The sequence below is a fragment of the Lemur catta genome, chromosome 11, assembly GCF_020740605.2.
Source record: "Lemur catta isolate mLemCat1 chromosome 11, mLemCat1.pri, whole genome shotgun sequence".
NCBI classification, from domain to species: Eukaryota; Metazoa; Chordata; class Mammalia; order Primates; family Lemuridae; genus Lemur; species Lemur catta.
Window position 1 is genome coordinate 64,901,101 of NC_059138.1, and position 16,184 is coordinate 64,917,284.

The following is a 16,184-nucleotide window of genomic DNA, read 5'->3' on the forward strand; positions in this document are numbered from 1 at the left end:
ATAAACTCTGTTAAATTTAATTTGTCTAAAGTTTTTCTTTTAACATACTGATGATTTTATTTTATTTTATTTTATTTATTTTATTTTTTTTTTGAGACAGAGTCTCACTTTGTTGCCCGGGCTAGAGTGAGTGCCGTGGCATCAGCCTAGCTCACAGCAACCTCAGACTCCTGGGCTTAAGCGATCCTACTGCCTCAGCCTCCCGAGTAGCTGGGACTACAGGCATGAGCCACCATGCCCGGCTAATTTTTTTTGTATATATATTTTTAGTTGGCCAGATAATTTCTTTCTATTTTTAGTAGAGACAGGGTCTCGCTCTTGCTCAGGCTGGTCTCGAACTCCTGACCTCGAGCGATCCACCCGCCTCGGCCTCCCAGAGCTAGGATTACAGGCGTGAGCCACCGCGCCCGGCCTATACTGATGATTTTAAAGGAGACTCATATGATTGGAGCTGGGCTTTTAATCAAGAAAAAAAAATCTGTTATATTGTCTTGAATGGGGAGAAAAGGTAGTATACAAGACTGTTTGGAATTCTAGATGACACTTTAATGATAGACTAAATTGGGTTGTAGCCGTGGGAATGAAAATGAGGAACAGAGGAGGTAGAAGAGACTGAATTGGCAATCAGTTTGATGAAAAATGGAGGAAATGTATTTTACTTCGAGATTTTTAGCCTAAAAGGTGTCTAGTGACTGGGTGAAAGAGAATAAATGTGGGATGGACATATTGTATCTGAAGGGCCTTGGACGATGAAGACTGAAAACAGATCATGAGAGACAGTAACAAGGAGACCTTTGATTTAATCTTTGAAAAAACAGTTTATTTTTAATCTGAACTTTCCTAGTATTCACTCTCTGCCACTCAAAAGCTGAACCTCAGGAGCTCAGGCCCAACAAGTTCCTCTAGTTTTGGTAAATGGTTTTCTGTGTTATTTCATATGACTGAGTCTTCATTTTGGTCCTTGGGCCTAAGTTTCACCTCCTTCCTTGGTCCTTCTGACATACAGTCCCGTCCTTACTCTTCCAGAAACCTCCCTGGAACTGGAATTCAGTAACTGGGACTCTGCTATCTGGTCACAGAATTCCCTCGTGCTGCAAACTGAAAACTCTGAGTGTTGCCTGTTTCTGGGTATTTCCATGCTGTTTTACTTGTTGGAGTTCCCTAGTTCTCCAAGTTGGACCTCTCTTCTGGAATTGTTGGACTGAACTTAACTGCCACTTCTAGATAAGGTTTTCTGCCTGCCTGACTGGATTTTTCTACTGAAATTCACATCAACGTCTGAGCATTCAGTGGTTACCAGACTCCAGTAGGTTGCTTTCCAGGGTCCTTGATTCTTTCCTTTATGCCCTACCTGCCTACTTGAACTGGATCATTCCTCAATAGCACCAAGTGCTTTCGTGCCTCAGGTCTTTGTAGATCTGATCACTCTATTCTGAAGGGTTATTCTACTTTATTCTTAGGACAACTGTCTATTTTGGCCACCATTTCAGAAAAGCCTCCCTGACCACTGTACTCAAGTAAGTAGGCTTCCCTTACTGTCATCTATTGTCTTATGTGTTCATTTTCTTCATGAGGTACCTCATGTAAGTATCTTTTAATCTGTTCAGCGGTTTCTTAGCTGTATTCCCCACTAGCTTGCAGGCTTTCAGTCACTATTGTATCCCCAACTCTAAGGATAGAATGTGCTCCAAAAGTCTTTGCTGAATGAATAAATATGTCCTTTTATATGATGTGAAAGTAGATGATTGAGAGAAAAAGCCAGTTTTTAGGGTTTTAAGATGTGATTGGGTAGAGAATAATTTGTGGAAAACTAAATACCAGTAACCCAAGAAATTGCGAGAGAGAAAGGATTATAGTTTGAGGCAGTAGCAGAGTTGATAAAGGTTTATTTTAAAGTAGAGGCCATCCAAGCTTGTTAGAGATAATAACAGCAAAAGGATCTCAAAAGGACTGCAGGAACTGAAGAGAAGAAAGGAGCCATAGTGAAGCAGGGGAAAAACTTTTGTGGAAGGGTTTTCCTTGACAAAAAAGTAGAATATATCTCTTCTTCAGAAGCAAGTAACAATTGGAGGAGAGGGAAGGGAAGTTGATGGAACTCAGTGTGGTTGGCTTTAATCTCCCTTGCAAATAAGAGATGGTTTTGTTTACTTAAGCAAAGTTGGATATTGGAGGAGGAAAAGATTTGGAACAGCAGTTATGAGTGGGATAAGAATCAATAAAGGTGTATAAAATAGTTGTCGGACAATAAGGGCCCAGCTGAGATCAGACAGCATGACTTTAAGTGTCCACAGATAGCCAGGGTTTATGATCTTTCTTCAGGAAAACATTTTTTTTTTAAATTAGGGAAGTCATATAGAGGAGACTGTATGCAATTCACTTAATGACTATTTCTATTTGTTTTTTTTTTTTTTTTTTTTTGAGACAGGGTCTCTCTGTCACCCAGGCTAGAGTGCCATGGCTCAGCCTAGCTCACAGCAACCTCAAATTCCTGGGCTCAAGCGATTCTCCTGCCTCAGCCTATCAATAGCTGGGTCTACAGGCACGCACCACCACGCCCAGCTAATTTTTTCTCTTTTTAGTAGAGATGGGGTCTCACTCTTGTTCATGCTGGTCTCAAACTCCTGACCTCAACCGATCCTCCCGCCTTGGCCTTCCAGGATTACAGGTGTGAGCCATGGTGCCTGGCCTCCATTTGTTTTTAACCTAAGGTTTTGAGTTGCCTGGGTTCATTGGTTGGTTGGTTTTTCATTTTTGCAATTTCATATTCGTATGAGATAAACTGACAGCATATTTTGTAGGTAATTGAGCAGATAGTTGGGATAAGGGGAAAAGGATATTGAATAGGGAGAGAAAGGAGAATTTCTTTCATATTAAATAGCATAGTAATATTTTTTATTGTGTGGTACTGGGTACATATCCTATCTGGGCCTTTTTTTTTCCTGCTAGAATTAAATCTTTGTATGATAAATTATACTTAGGGGATAAAACTTTTTAAAAAGTTAAAAATGTTATTCAACTTGATGACTTCTCACTTGACTTTAAATAAGTGAATATAACATTGGTGGTTACATTTGATAAACTGTGTATGCATTGGGAGCTCAGCTTCTCCATTTTTAAAAAGAACATGATAGTGATGATGTAGGTTAGGTTGCTAGGAGGAAAATAAACAGTGATATTATAAAGGCTTAGCTAAATATTAAATGCTTTGCAAATACCTTTGGTACTGCTATACAGGAAGGGCTCATGAACATTTAGATAAAGTTATTAAATTTCTGAGAGACAAACATGAATGAAAAACAAAGCAGGCATTGCCACTGGAAATCAGTCCCCTGTCACAGTACTGATAAGTAGGCTGGTTTCCAGTTATACTTTGTTTTTGAGGAAATGCAAACACTTTAGTAACATGATCTTACAAATAGTCCTAGTCTCATAAAACAGGGGGCCATTTTTACAAAGAAAGGAAGCTTGATCAAAAAATATACATGATTTGCTAAGAATCAGCCAGATGGCAGATGAGGGGAAAGTTACATTCCACCTCTGGTTCTGTTGGTAATGAGGCACATGCCCATGATTCAACTGGGCTTACACCAAGAACAGCTCCTGGTGCCTACTAAGTGTTCAATAACTGTTGGTTGTGTCAATGAATATTGTTTCTAAAATCTCCTGTTGTATAACCACCAGTCTGTTAATCAGTCTGAAAGATGCTCTGGTTTCTGCAGCAACAACAAATTCATGACTCTGGGTTTCACATGGGTTTTAGGATTAGGACTGTCATTTTGAGGTTATATCCCACAAATAGAATAAAAGTGATCTCAGTGGAGTGACAATCAGTCTCTTTCCTGAGTGTTACACATTATTGTTTGCAGGGCATTTTTATATTTATTTTCTCTGCTAATGTAACTAGGTATGAAGGGTAGGTATGTATTCCACTTTTCCAAAGAATGAACTGAAATTTCAAGAGATCACTTCCATGCCTAATGTGTTACGATGAGTATTAATACTTTGCAGAGATAGGACTAGAAATGAGGTTTTCTAGTTCATAGCCCCATATTATTTTCTTTCCTAAAAAAGAAATAAAACAAAGCAAAATAAACAAATACATAAATAAAATCTGAAGATCAGTCCTTTAATAGAACTTTGGGTTAAAGTAGCAAGACCCTGTGTTAAATAAGAATAAATTGCCAGAAGAAGTCTATCATAAATATTCCTTATGGAATATTATATCATATAAGCTAGAAATAATAGGAATAGCAAATACTGTTGCCAGACGCTCTCATAAGTGCTTAATTAACTTAATCCTCATAACAACTCTGTGATGTCGGTACCACACTATCAAATCTATTTCATTATTGAGTTTGGGTAGCAAAATTGGAAAATGACAATATCATACTATCCAAATCAATTTGGTTCCTGAAGATAGCAAGTAGTGGGAGTTTGAATAGCAAGAGATTTATTCAAATAAGTTCAATTCCTAAATTTAGCTATTTAGTTTATACAGGAGGAAACCGAGGCCAAGGGATGTACCCAAGGCCACACATCTAGTAAATTGTGGGTGTTGGACTTAGAGTTTCAATCTGGAGAGTCCAGCTCTTGAGTAAGCTCTTATTAACTGTACTGTTCTGTCCTTCCCTAGAACCCCCAGCTATGTACCAGAAAGTTTAGGGCATTAAGTTTTCAATAGAAAAGAAAAGGAAATAGTCAAAACATGAAATATATGAGAAGAGAGAACAGCTCTGTGGTGAAGTGGGTAGGCGAATTTGGACCAAATGACATCCACTTACCTATGATTTTACTTTAAAACCTGGGAATCAAAAGATGTGTTATCTCCAAAATATCTGCTGTCTAGAAGCCCTATTTATTTTAACATAATTAGAAAAGTGATTGACCCAGCTGGAAATACTGCTATGTTGCCTTCTTCCTATGCCTCTGTCTGGAATTCTAGCTCTGGGGTACATGCTGAATAGATTCTTCTTCATTCAGCACGTTATACAAGAGAAAGCAATTTATTAGTTCTGTGTTTCCTAAATGATAGTTGCTGGGCATTATTCCTAAGGGATGTTCCCTGGGAAAATAGTTTTATGGTCACATAAGCTTGGAAATCACTAAAGTGTACAGTGCCCATGGATAATTGCTCATTAGCATAATAAAGACTTTATGAAGTTCTGCAGGAAAGAAATCTATTTAACTTGGCTTAACCAAATCTTTTTTCGGATTATTTGATCAAAAAAATTTTGGAAGGGGTTTCACTGTTGTTCTTATTGCTAGAAAGTCTATTAGCATTCCATGGAACAGATTTCAGGAAATCTTGAATTAGTGTAAAAAAAAAAAGTTTAACCAAAATTTATACTTTACAGACTCAGATCACAGCTTAGCAGACATGTCTCCTTGACGCCATCATACCTCGGAGGGATACGGCATTATCACCAGGTGGTGGTGGATGTCCTGGTTCTCCACTTGGCCTTTGCTGACAAAGGTAGTAGTGAAGCCACAACTTTTTCCATGGTGTTTGGGTGGAGTAAAGTAGTTATTGTCCATAAGTTTTCTGTCTTGCTGGGCTGTGCCTTTCTTGTTCCCTTGGATAGAAAGAGCAGGCTTTTCTTGGAGCTTATTTTCTCTGTGTTCATTGGTGGTGTCAGGTTGCCAGATTCTTCATCTCCAGTGTAGGATATTTGAGGCAAAAAGAAAACCCAGAGAGCTCGTCACTCTGTCATTCCTCCAGTCCCAAGGTCTCTGACTTGCCATCTTTTCTCTCTGCCTCCTTCTTCTCTATCTTTGAGAATCTTCTTATATTTGTTTTACGTATATGATATCCATGGTTTTTAGCTGTACTTAGCAGGAGGAACAGTTTATAACACAAAGAACTTTAATAATATTTTTCCCATCTATTGAGAGTCAACCATGTGCCAGAAATATACAATCATTTGTTTCTAATCCTAACAATAACATTATAACACAGTTATTATTCTAATTTTGTAGATGAGGTAAATAAATTTGTAGAGGTTAGTAATTTGTCCAAGATTTCAAAACTACTAAAATGTTGAAGCCAGGAATCAAACCCCTGCCTTATGCTAAAGACTGAGGTTTTAATTCATATACCAAAATAGAAAGATGGTGGGGGCATGGAGGTCATGCCTGCAGATGGAAAGGAGAGTGGGTGCCTCCAAGTTTCAAGCTATTAGCACGAGGATATACATGTGACAATATAAATATTCTAAGAAGCACTCACATACAGACAGTGTGTGCTGGACTATATGTTCAAGTTGGCAGAAAATATTCCTACCAGTGGTAAATGGATACAATATTCCTTTTTACACTTGGATTGTTGCAGTAAAGAGCTCAAAATACATGCAGGTTAAGATGGGATTTGATTGCATTTATTTGACTCATGATTCTTTGCAGCCCATAACGGTAATATTAGATATTCATTGAATGAATAATTACCATTTACCAAACACTTGTTAGACCCTAAGCTGGGTGTTCTGCTATATTATTAAAGCTGGGTTCTTGGACACGACGCCCTGTCAAGGAGAGCTGAGAGAAATTGAATGAAGCCTGACTGCAGAGGTGCAACAAGCCAAACAACGAGCAGAAGAATTCCTGGAAATAGTACTTTATTGACGCCAGGAATCAGATTATGTTGTTAATTAACACCTATCAGTTGGAGCCCCCTAGGAAGGTACTTCAATCTGCCCTTTCGGAAAGCGTGGTGGTTTGTCTTGATGCTAAGATCCAGTGAAATTTGCCCTGAATTTATCTTGCTTTGATACTTCTGTCTGGAAAACTCTGCACTGCTGTGTAACTCCTGAGGAGAGGGCACTATTATTATACACCATTATTTTTTTTCTGGTCCATTTTTGTTCTGTTAATCTAAACCTTTGCCTTTGATGAGTCTGAGCATCTAGGTCCAGCAGAGGGAAAAGAAAGTTAACTTGAGGTTGAACACTTTTAATATTGCAACTGCATAATGGTAAGTATCACTTTGGAACAGTGTCTTTTGTGTTGCTCTGAAGTCATACTGTCAACTATCATTAATTTGGATTTTATGATAACATATATCTGGCTAGTTTGACGTTAAATTTTGATATCCCTCTGGAAAAGTGAGTCTATGCCAAAAATTGGTATAAATAAGATTTCATTTAGAAACATTTACTATTTAAGACAATAAACTAATTAAAAACTTGAGCAGTTGTAAAACTAAATATCAGTAGGTTGAGATAAATGTGTCTCATGCAGTTTATCTTATATATTAAAAACAGACCATTTTTATCCATTCACTGAAGTCTTTAATAGCAGTTGGATAAGCTAAATCCAGTTACTGTCTAAACTGGAAGATAAACTATATTTCTTAACTAGTTTATTTCATATTATTTCCTACAGTAAGAATGAGGCCTTGACTTCATTATGTAATTATGTCCATGTAACAAAATTACACTTGTGCACTATAAATTTATGCAAGTAAAAAGAAATCAAGAATAGTATTAAATTTTGTCTTTTACAACCATATTTCTTCTATGATGCCCATTTTTCAACATTATGCCAATTCTTAAATAAGAATGCCTTTTACAATTGGTCAGGTGTCATAGTTGAATCGGCAACATTTTTAGTGTTATATATAAAATAATGGTCTTTCTTACAATAGATTCTTTCTTATTTTGGTAAAATGCACATATCTTACAATTTCAACCTATCGGATTCTGGATGTACACTATTGTTAAAACAATAGTATACATACGTAAGAAAATGACAACTCAAGAGCCTTTGTCAATGGTTGCTGCAACACTAAACTAAATAGTCAGAAGAATGTCAAAGATCTAGGAGGCTCTAAAATAAGACCAGCATTAGCATCCATTATTGCCTTGCAAATACATGTATGAAATTCCATTTCACTCAGGTAAGTATCTTTACATATCGAGACTTGGTAATCAATATTTAACTAAGTCTCTGCTGGAATGAGGTTTTATAGGACACAGCTAGAACCCAGTGAAATATTTGGGGGAAGCTGCTGGTGCTGTCAGTCCACTCTTTCGCACGTAAAGGCAGCTTTTGCATCAGAGATCTGTTATTGTATTTTATCCTGGCATTTCTCTTGTAAAATTTATTTTCTCTAAATTGATTATCATAAATTTAGCTTTTTCCAAAATATCACAGCACATTTGTAAGCTTTTATATTAATTTGTAGTTTTTTAAAGCATTTGTAGCGGAGAATGTGCTAATCGTTGCTGATTCTTGTTTTCATTCACAGTATTTAATTTTTGAAGTTTAGTCATGCTCCTAAAGGCTTAACTTAGCGATTTCACATCCCACAACAGGCCAGTCTAAGTTCTTGATATTCATGAAAGGAAGAGCTAGAATTCTTTTAGACAGTGCTTCTGAAAGGAAGGCATCGAACTGACTAGGTAGTAAAACAACTGCATCTACTGAAACCAGTAGATGATCCCTGACTTGATAGCTCTAAATCTGCTAGTTTATATTCCTTCAAAAACTCTTATATCAGAATTTCTTGTCTGCTGAGAAAGCAATGTTTCAAGAGATTGATTCCTTTTATACTCCTCCGAGAATTTCCTTTTGTGTCAAAGGGAAAAATAGCAAGTAACTATTTTTAGATTAAATAAAGATCTTTTTCAGTTTATAATAAATGAATTGTCGTAGTTAAAGGTGGAATGAACTTCTAAGTAGTTATATTGTATGTGATGAAATCCCACAGAGATGTAGTGATTTCTAAGGCCATATGGTTAGATGGTTGGTTGTATGCAACTGTCATGGCTTTTCAAGCAGGCCACAGCAGAAGAGGCAGTGTTCAGAGTTAAGATCAGAACAAAAGGGACCAGACATTTGAAGAGCTGCTAGAGAAGAGTGTTTCAGGCAGAGGAAGCGAGTGCAAACAATATGAAGTTGGAAAGAGCTTGTTGGCATGATAGAACAATATAAGCAAGCCAGTGTTGCTGGACATGGTGGAGCAAGAGGGAGATTGATACAAGCCTGTTGGTGAGAAGACCAAGGGAGCAGAATGGATCATCAGCACCCCACAGACTATGAATCACTGATTATTGCTAGTTGCCTCCCTAACTTCCACATTCCCCTTTTTGGTTTTTCCGCTTTTCTGAGTCTTACCCTCCTTCATGTGTTTGTCCTGTACTTCAAGGGGAAGCTGACTTCTTTTCAGCTCTGTAATTGGGTTCTGGCTGGTTTAGGCCTGTCAGCATATTTCAATCCCATGATCAAGTCATTGTTTCAGGGGTGAGCTGTGACCCAGGAGAGCCAATTAGGGGAAACCACAGCACCGTGGCTCCCTCCTTGCAGACATGAAAACAAGAAAGTCTATTATCCTGATGGTGTCCTGTAGACATCTTATAAGCTGTCAGTAGGAGAAATTCAACACAGTGGATGGCAGCAGAAAGCAGAAAATGGTACTTTGATGACAATTTTGAGCCCTTCTGTTTCAGGATTTTTTTTTTATGAGTCCATAAATCACCTTCATTGTTTAAGCCAATTTGATTTGGGTTTTCTTATTTCAGCATGTATAGTCACAGTCCACTAAAAAGCCATTAAGTGGTTTTATGCGAGGGAGTGGCATTGTCCTTGTTCCATTTTTTAAAAATGTTATTATAGTTTCAGTAATAAAGGTATTTACTGACTCACAAAAGGAAAAACCAGATGTAATTTTAGTAATGCATGTAGGAGAATATAGTGACTATGCCTAGGCTGGTGACTTTGGAGTTAGAGAAAAATACATGCAGAAAGAAATTTATTTTGGTACTAGAATCATCAGGACTTGTTAAAGGGTTGGTGTGGGGAACAAGGAATAGGGATAATCATGAATGACCTCAAAACCATGGGAAGGTTTAGCCCTGAAAAAGTAAGCTGATGCCATTTACCCCAGTGAGGGAGCAGCTGGGTTGGGGATAGGTAGAAAGCAAGGGTTTCAGTTTTCAATATGTTAAAGTGTGAAATAACTTTTTCTTTAATGAGGACATGTCAAGTATACAGCTTTATATATGAGTTTGTCACTTGGTAGAGAAACCAGGGCTGGAGGTAAAGTTTGCGACTCATCAGCATGTAAGTGGATTTTCAGTAAGTGGAATTAGATGAGGTAATCCATGGAAAGGTTGTAAGTAAAGAATAAAGGAGAACCTAGGATAGAGCCCTAGTATTTTCAAAGTTTGGAGGTTGATTAGAAGAGCTTGGAAAGTTATTAGGGAGGATTGGCTGGAAATGCAGATGGGAAATGGAGCATGGAGAGTTATAGTAACAAAAAGAGGAAGTGTTTCAGGAGAAGCATTAACTTTGTGGAGTCCTTCTGAGAGTTTGAATGGGGAGAGAGAGAGATACAAATAATTAAAGAAGAACTTAATTATGTTTTACATTTATTTAAGACAGATATATTCTAATATCTGTGCTTTGAAGATAATATTTCATAAATGTTGAATTATAATTAAGCAGAATATTTGACCAAAGCAATGATTCTGACTCAAATAACTCTCAGGCCCTATATGGCTCCATCCAACAAAAAGAATTTTAAAATATTCTCATTTTTACTTGCATTTTTCAAAGAACATTAATGGAGATTCATGTCATAATTTATAGCCTCTCTTCTTGTAAGTTATTTTTTTCTTCTCTAATTCTTCCCAACTTGTAGAAGGAGGGGACTGGGGAGAGAATGAATGTGTTTGTATGTGTCTGTTTCTCCCTAATATTTTCCCCAATCTCTCCCAGATACCCATCTTTGACTTTCTCTATTATTCTACCTTCCCCCATGTTTTATCACACTGCCTTCTCCCAGTGGTTGCTGAGATTTTTGGTCCTAGTACCAGCCATCTGAAGCCGTTCTTGGAGGACTAAAAGACCCAAATATTGCATCTCTGGACCTTCCTCCTAGACCATCTGGAAATGTACAAATCCCCTTGGAAACTGTATTCTTCTCTCACTCTGACTACTTTTTCCTTGTAGAGAATCAAATAATGAATCAAATTATCTTCCCTCCTAAATCTAATATCCAGCCACATGGGATGAGAGAGTGTAGGGTTGAAACTACTTCCCTTTTGAGGAAATACTCATTTTAAATACATTTTCCTACTCATTACTTCAAAAAGTCAAAATGTCAAATTTTAGAGGACTTAAAACATTTACTAAATTTATGAAATAGATTTTTATTACAGTGGCTGAATCTTGCTTTTCTTTTGTTTCTGCCTTGTAGGAGCTTAATGCATTTTCCATACTTCATCCTCCCCATTGAAATCCTCTCATAGCTCTGCAGTGGGGCAGCTCTTTCAAGTTTGGTAGGGAAGCCCTACCAAATACTAATATTCAGCTCTTCAACAAGTATATGAAAAACAAAACCAAAAAGCTCATGCAGAAGAGACAGAGCAGATACCATTGCTCTAAAGGTGTAATGTGAAATTAATATTCTGTTAAACCTGTTGAACATTTACTCAAATTCCTTTATAAGTGCATTCACATCTAGGTAAAAGATGACCACTGTCACACTGTGGAAAGAAACAACATAATTACTAGAAAAAGGAAAGTACATGGGCTACATTTTCTGGCTTAAGCTGTGAACTTCACTTGAGTTCTTTTATTAGAGCTAAAATATGCTTATATTGTACATTTTTAAGAATGGTTTGAATGAGAGAAACATAGTAATTCCCAAATACATCTCACTATGCCTATACCTTCTTCCAAACATTTTCTTTTATTTGCTAGGGAAGATTTTCAGTAGAAGAAAAAGGAAAGAGGACTCGTGGCTCATGTACTTACTTCCTACAATAGTTTTAATGCTGAGGTGTCCTAAAACTTCCGATATTCTTTGCAAGCTAAGCTGAGGAATTTTTTTTTGTATGTATTCTGGTTCCAGTGCAAATATTTGTCTATTGGGAAATACAAAGCACGTTAGAATCATAAACCCACCATCTGCTTAAAATGAGCCAACACCCACCTGTAAGGAGACGGATATGGGCTGGCATCCTGTTCCTCCAGCTATGTGAAGGCTGACGCTGTGGGGCTCTGGTTTGTTTGAGCTGCCCCATGCTAAGATTACCTGATAAAATTCCAAAAGGGTGTGCACACTTCTTGCAACCCATAAAGATTACTTTCAGGTTCTCTTAGAGAAATCTTCTTACAGTAATGGTGTCAGAAAGAGGCTAATGCATTCAGCTTTGGGTACGTGGGAGCATTTGAGGGTTTTCCTCTCTGATGTTCTAGGGCAAATAATGAAATAAATGAATATACCATTTGCACTCTGCAATTATGTCAACAGGTAAGACTGCTCACATTCACTGAACAAGAAAGAGATCTTCCTTGCTCTGCTCCTAGAAAGTGCTAAGAGGATGGTAGAAAAAAAGGACACCACTCATAGTAGCTTATCCTTTAAAAGACTGTAAGTCCCCATTTTAAACTGACAATGACATTTGGATGGTACTTACCCTTAGAGTTTTCCCTGAAATGTTTTCTCCTGCTGCTTAACAGTAAGCTTACAGAATCTGGAAAATGAATTTGTCGTGGAGAGTTCTTTCTTGAAGTAGCTATTATTGCTTTTGAAAGAAGTCCTCCAGTGGACATAAACTTCAGGTTAATCATGTCACATAAAGTGTCCCCTTGAAGGGCTTGTCTCTGAGATCATTGTTCTTTGGAAAACCCCTAATACAACATGAAGACAGAAAATTGACTAGTTATTGTATTTTAGAATTTGAAAGTTTTGAAACAAATGACCAAGGAATTTTTACCAAGTTTCCAGACTGGTATCAACATGTCTGAACCATGAAATATGATAGTCTAAGACACCTGAGGTGATTTGTAAAAGTTTATATATGTTATTTGCCAAATTCAGATATGAAAGTAAATCCGGCTCATTTGGTGCATATTGCTTTACTCTACAATTTTTCTTAGGATACCAAAAAGTTATATGATTAGTGTTAATAAGATTCTTAAGTGTCCCATAGGTTTGATAAAATCAGAAGTGTATCACTTCAGTATGGCACCAGATTCAGGTTTTAGGTAGGTAGCATAGGTGGTTTTAAGGGACAGTTGAAAGTCCCACCGTTTCATCATTTACTGTTGGCCCCTGGAACTTCCCAAGCTTTTATTTCCCCAGCTTTCCACTGTTACACGTGGAAATACAAGGGAAGTATCATCAATCACAAATACCCTGCAAAAGATTAATCTACTGAGCTACTTTAAACATAAACTTTCTGAAGGGGATCCAGACAAAGCGCTGACAAGGTTTTGAAAGAGATTAGAAAAAGGAAAAGAGATTGAGCAGAGCAAAGGTTCCCTGAAGTAGGAGTTTACCTGGAGCAGGTATGGTAGGCGGTGCTCTGGGTAGTACGTAATGATAAGAGAGCAATGTATGACTCCAGAAGAAAGTTAAGACTGATAAAGGTCATGTGTCTTCTTTAAAGTTTTCCTATGGGTAACAGGGCATAGCATTATAAAGTGAGAACACTGGGTCATTTAGATCAGTGATTTTTTTTAATGAGGGTGTCTGTGCATGTATGGGATATTGAAATAATACTATCTGTCCGTCCTCTCCTGGTCCCTGAGGTTTTCAGGGTGAGCATGACAGTTACACTGAGTCACCAAAGGCTGATAGAACCTTGCCCTTTGTTTTGTGGGGGGCAGAATGGAAGCTCAAGGCTGAAAAAGGAGGGATTGCCTAAGATTTTTCTATAAAACATAATTGAAATCAATGTTAATTGCTGTTCTTTAATAAAGGGCATATTCTACATATTTTCAGTTGTTGCACAGCATCAGTTTTGATTAACTCTTTTTTTTTACAACATATGAATCCAAAGCAGAATATTCTCAATTACACGTTATTTCAGTACTCAGAGTTTTATATCATTGGTTGAATTAATCAAGTTTATGAAATATGTAAATTCAATGCTGTGGTTTTAATTCAAAAGCAAAAGTCATTCCCAGAGAAAACCAATATTATATTTAGTATGTTTAATTATTATTAAAGCAAACATATATCAAAGCATTTCTGAGCTCCTGTCACTGTGGTCTCATCTTTACATGGATTATTTCATTAATACCTCACTATCAATCTGAAATACTGTATCCCCATTTTACTTAAGAGTTGAACATGGACTGAAGATGTTCCATAACTTGGTAAAAAGATCACACAGCCACTGATGGAGCCAGGACTCAAACCTAACAAGTTTGGCTCCTGAGTCCATATTAACTATGAAATACCCAATTTCCTTACGTACTAAGTTTGACAGTTGATATCTCTAACATTCACATTGACACTTCTTGTTTTATTTTTATTGTGAAGGTACATCTTCAGTCTTGCAAATGCATGTTTTGGCTTGTGATTCTCTTTCAAAAATTTTTTGAGCAATTTTTGTGAAACAATGGATAAGTAAAAAATTTGTGTTATTTTCAGAGTTCCTTTTTTTTTTTTTTTTATCAGAGATGGGGTCTCACTCTTGCTCAGACTGGTCTTGAACTCCTGAGCTCAAGCAATCCACCCACCTCAGTCTTCCAGAGTGCTAGGATTACAGGCGTGAGGCCTCGTGTTATTTTCAGATATGAGTTTTGTCCTGGAACCAGTGCAGCACAGACAGCTCAAAATATCAATGAAGTGTTTGGGGAGAGTGTAGCTAATGAAAGCACAGTATGTTGATGGTTTGAGAAGTTCCATTCTGGTGATTTTAATCTTGAAAATGAGCCATGTGGGCAACCTGAGACCAAGGTGGATAATGACAGCTGAAAGCTGTAGTGGAAGCAAATCCATTTCAACCTATGTGGGAATTAGCAGTAAGGTTTGACGTTACTATTCCAACAATGTTGGACCATTTGAAACAAATCATCAAGTTAAAGAAGCTGGATAGATGGGTTCTGCATGAATTAAATGAGTGTCAGAAGAGAAATTGTCTCGAAGCTTACCTTTCTTTGCTGTCACAACATAAAGGCGAACCATTTCTACACCTTATTGTTATGTGTGATGAAAAATGTATTGTTTTTGACAATTGCAAGTGTTTGGCACAATGGTTGGAGAAAGATGAAGCAAGTGCCGAAACACAGTCCAAAACCAAATATTCATCAAAAAAGCTAATGGTGTCTGTTTGGTGGTCCAGTGCTGGTATTATCAACTATATCTTCACGAAACCTGGTCAGTCCATTACAGCAGATGTCTACTGCAGCCAGTTGGACAGAATGATGAGGATGCTTCTGATTAAGTAGCTGAGAGTGGTCAATATAGATAGGCCAATCTTCTTGCAAGACAAGGCTCGATCACATGTCGCACAAACAATGCTGCTCAGTTTACAGAAGCTGGATTTGGAAACTCTGTCATCCACTGTGTTCACCAGACCTTGAATTACCTGACAACCACTTCTTCCAGGATTTGAACCACTTCTTGCAAGGAAAAGTATTCAATTCTCAACAAGCTATGGAAAACGCCTTTGGTGATTTCATGACCACTCACTCTCTAGGCTTCTTCGCTGCTGGCATAAACAACCTACTGTTAAGATGGTAAAACTGTGTAGATAGTTTAGGCACATGTTTTGATTAATTGTACTGTTTTCTTGTTTGAGATATCTACAACTTTTGATTCAAAATTGGACATTTCATACTTAATAACCTAAATAACATGTAACTGTGCAGAAATGTCTTTGGAGGATAAAACTAGAACTTGACAAACTTACTGTGGGACATGATTCTTCCATTCTGCCAGGGTTTCTTTTTAAGTGTGTGATAGGAAGTTTGGGTGTTTTCTCACCCGTGCTGGGAATTATTCAAATTGGAGATGAGAGAGGAAAGCATATCTGTTTTGCTTTGCTAGGGCTGTCATAACAAAGTACCACCACGAGGTGGCTTAAATAACAGAAATTTATTGTATCATAGTTCTGGAATCTAGAGGTCTGAGATCAAGGTGTTGGCAGTGTTTGTTCCTTCTGAGGGCTACAAGGGAGAATCTCTTCCGTGCCTGTTGCCCAATATGTTTGCTGGTCACCTTTAGCATTCCTTGGCTTGTGTTGTGTGGCCTCAATCTCTGCCTTCATGTTCACAAGGTGTTCTCTCTGTATGCATGTCTCTGTGTCCAAATTTCCCCTTTTTATAGTGACACCAGTCATATTGGATCAGGGGCCTACTCTACTCCTGGATTACCTCCTCTTAACTGATCACATATTCAATGACCTTATTTCCAAATAAGGTCACATTCTGAGGTACTGAGGGTTAGG

General features: G+C 37.5%; 1 long non-coding RNA gene across 1 annotated transcript; it reads right to left on the reverse strand.

The window, feature by feature from the left end:
* Nucleotides 1–11,667: 11,667 nt before the first annotated feature.
* On the reverse strand, nucleotides 11,668–13,340 carry LOC123647145. Its single transcript, XR_006738146.1, has 3 exons — nucleotides 13,285–13,340; nucleotides 12,420–12,633; nucleotides 11,668–12,194 (listed from the first exon to the last, which is right to left on the reverse strand). It is a non-coding gene; the product is annotated as an uncharacterized LOC123647145 (long non-coding RNA).
* Nucleotides 13,341–16,184: the final 2,844 nt, after the last annotated feature.